This window comes from Odocoileus virginianus, chromosome 1 (genome assembly GCF_023699985.2).
Source record: "Odocoileus virginianus isolate 20LAN1187 ecotype Illinois chromosome 1, Ovbor_1.2, whole genome shotgun sequence".
In the NCBI taxonomy this organism is placed as follows: domain Eukaryota; kingdom Metazoa; phylum Chordata; class Mammalia; order Artiodactyla; family Cervidae; genus Odocoileus; species Odocoileus virginianus.
The window spans coordinates 1,523,466-1,527,214 of record NC_069674.1 but is presented as its reverse complement, the minus strand read 5'-3'; the positions used below and the strand labels follow the sequence as shown (position 1 = coordinate 1,527,214).

General features: G+C 47.2%; 1 non-coding gene across 1 annotated transcript; it reads left to right on the top strand.

Annotated features, from left to right (window-relative positions):
• The first annotated feature begins 409 nt into the window (after nt 1-409).
• TRNAG-CCC (transfer RNA glycine (anticodon CCC)) lies at nt 410-482 on the top strand. The gene has a single exon. It is a non-coding gene; the product is annotated as a tRNA-Gly (tRNA).
• Nucleotides 483-3,749: the final 3,267 nt, after the last annotated feature.

Sequence of the window (3,749 nt, the reverse complement as noted above, 5' to 3'; positions counted from 1 at the left end):
AAATATCTTGGTCACCTTTATGGGCTCCTGGGCAGTGCCATTCCTAAACATCCTGCTACTAATGTTCTTTTACAGCATTTTTAAGCCAGGTTTCAAGTGAGTGTCATAAAAATCACTTAATCCAGGAAGTCAGCGCCATAATCCCCAGACATAAACTGTGAGAGCAAGACGGAGAGCGCCGCCGGGCCACCTGACGTGCCTGCAGTCTGAGCACAGGTGCCAGTCATCAGCAGGCCATCAGGACGTAAAGATGCGCGTGTGAAGCGGGCCCAGGGTTGCAGGTGGGGCCTGGAGGGCAGTGTGACCTGGGAGGACAGGAAAGCCCTCCATCATGAGCAGCACTTGCTGCTTTCCAGAATTGACCTTCTGGAGAGGTTTCTGTGACTGTAGGACATCGAGACAGTGGACTTCCCTGGTGGTCCAGTGGCTAAGACTGTGCACTCCCAATGCAGAGGGCCTGGGTTCGATCCCCAGTCAGGGAACTAGATCCCACACACAACTAAAGGTCTAGCGCACCAAATGCTGCAACTAAGATCCCGTGTGACCAAACAAAATAATTAAATAAATAATACACATTTCTTTTAAAAAATCGAGCCAAACATACACAGACAGCCTGAGACTTCCGTTGCGTTGTGGCTCACTGTACCCTGCACGCAGACGTTCTTGACGTGGTGGTGGTTTCTTTGTGCTTGGGTCTCTAGGCATCAGTTCTCTAACTCCCCTCTCCAGCATTTCCTTCTCCCAGAGCTTCTCCGCTAGGATCTGCTGTGGACCACGACCCGGAGGTCACAGCAGGAATAGAGCAATAGAGGTGGCTGTCGTTCAGTCGCTCAGTCGTGTCCGACTCTGCGACCCCGTGGACTGCAGCACGCCAGGCCTCCCTGCCCATCACCAACTCCCGGCGTTTACTCAAACTCATGTCCATCGCGTTGGTGATGCCATCCAACCATCTCATCCGCCGTCGTCCCCTTCTCCTCCTGCCTTCGATCTTTCCCAGCATCGGGTCTTTTCCAGAGATAGCTGTTTGTCTCCAAGTCAAGAAATCTTCAGGCACTGGCAGTCCAGTAATTAGGACACCCCGCTTCCTGCAGGGGGCGTGGGTTCAATTTCTGGTGGGGGAACTAAGATCCCACATGCCAAGCGGCTGAGTCAAAAAATTACAGAAAAAAAAAAAAAAGAAATCTTCAAATGAAGCCCAATGCAAGAACCAAACACAAGCGTTGCTTTGGAAAACGCTTCAGTAACCTGATGTTTGTCTGCTGGGAACGGTGTGTGTCTGGGCTTGAGTGTCAAAAACGTTAGAGGTTGGGGCGCCACTCCCCGACAACGCCCGGGGCCTCCCTTCGCTCCCCAGCGGTCCGCAGTCGTTCGGAGGAGGCGCCCCGGCATCGCTAGGGGGCAGGCGCGCCAAGCGGAACGCGCTCTGCCGGGCTCTGCCGGGTCCGCGCCGGGCGCCTGCGCTTGGCCCTCCCTGCTCCCGGGGCCGCTCGCCTCGCCCGGTCCGGGTTTTGAGCACCGGCGCCCGCCACAAATCACAGGAATGGCACATTTGGCACCACAGGTGATGGTCTGTATCCTGCTTATCTTTACCCCGCGTTTTTCCTGAATCTGGGGCGTGCCCTGGGTCTTAGGGCGATTTCTTTTAGTGAAATCAAACGACAATGTGGGACCGCCTCAGAGCGGAGAGAGCTCTGGGGTCCGGCCCCTGGTTCCCTCTTTACAACCCACAGATTCCCCCAAAGTGAAAAAAGCCTAGTAAGCTACAGTCGTTCCCTGGAGAAGGAGCCTTAAAGTGAGAATCTATCCTAATTTATTATCACTTCCCAAACTGGACTTATTTTAACACTAATAATGTTTTACTTTTATGTGGCATTTTGTAGCTCACAAACCACATGCTATCCATTATTTACAATAACCCAACAGATAAACTAGGATGAGCATCCCTTTTTAACAGATGAGGAAACTAAAATATGATGGGGTAAAATAACTATCCAGTTAGCAATTATAGTAGTTAGCAAGTTAAAATAACTTGCACAGTGAGTAAACCACAGAGGCAATACCAGCCTTCAGATCTCAGTTCCAAGTCCAGAACTTGCTCTCCCATTCTCCGAAGCCATCCCAGGAGAAAGAATGAGTCATAGATGCAGAGACAGAGATGGAGTTACAGTGCAGACAGAGGCAGATGTAGAACTATCATAGCTAGGGGTGTGGGTGGAGATGGTAGAGATGTAGCTATGGTTTTGCTATGGATGTCAATATAGGTTGGGTGATGGTTGCAGATGTAGAGGTAGATACCCAGTTATAGAGACATGGAGGTGGAGATGGTGAAGGAAATGCAGATGGAGATGGAGGTATAAAATGCCTCGAGCTGGCCAGTCCTAAAGGAGATCAGTCCTGAATATTCACTGGAAGGACTGATGCTGAAGCTGAAACTGCAATACTTTGGCCACCTGATTTGAAGAACTGACTCATTGGAAAAGACCCTGATGCTGGGAAAGATTGTAGGCAGGAGGAGAAGGGGACGATAGAGGATGAGACGGTTGGATGGCATCACCGACTCAATGGACATGAGTTTGAGTAAACTCCAGGAGTTGGGGATGGACAGGAAGGCCTGGTGTGCTGCAGTCCATGGGGTCGCAAAGAGTCAGACACGAACTGAGTGAGCGAACTGAACTGAGCTGGCCACATTAAAAATTCTAACACGCAGCTAGAAAACCTTGGGCCTAGATTCTCTAGCTCCAGGCCATTCCCTTCTGTCCACAGAAGGCCTGGTTTTAGGGAGACAATGCCATGGAAATGATGTCTGCCAGGCTGGAGATTTCTGGGGCTGCTGGTTTTATGTACTGAAAGGGATGATAAGAAATTCCCTTTCTCTTGTTCATCAAAATCAGCGTTTAATATATTTAGAAATTTTGGAGCTTCCTGGGACAGTCTAGGATATTAGTTTATACATAATCCTACTTTTTCCTTATATATCTGAGAATAAAAGATGAAACTCAAAGAAAAAAATGAAGTTAAAAATATGTTATTTTTTTACTAGTATGAAATTAAATTATGTTTTAAGAGTTCCGATACATTTCTAACTGTGGTAGATTTTAAGGTAATTATGTGTCTCTTTGGTAATATATTTGCTATCAACTTATTGCATAAAAGGATTGCTTGTGAACGTAAGATTATTTTTAGATTTATAGCCCTTTCAAGTGAAAAAGAGGTTTTTCAGGAGTACTTCCGATTTCCAGTGTCTGGTGAATTTTCCATTTGCCATCAATAACACCGCCTACAGAAATCCCCCTTCATATAAATCCAGCCTGACATTCCTATAATGCACAGTGCAAAAGAGTGCTCTTAGGGCAAGAAATAATCTGTGTGAATTATATCAGGCCAGCGTGCTGAAAACATTCATCCCACAATTTATGAATTCAGATGCTCCCAGAACATGTTTTGGTATTCTAACGAGATGTAGGTGTTTTTATATTCATTAGCTATCTTGATAAATGTTTATTGTGGGCACAGTGAAAACTGCTGATTTGAAAAAATATTTCTGTAATCATTTTTTTGGCCTACCTCTAACATTTATTAATCACATGACCAAAACTGTAGGGCACTATTACCCAGTCTAGGGCTTCCAAGGTAGCTCAGTGGTAAAGAATCCCTCTGCCAATGCAGAAGATGCTGGAGACACAGGTTCGATCCCTAGGTAGGGACGATCCCCTGGAGAAGGAAGTGGTGACCCACTGCAGTATTATTGC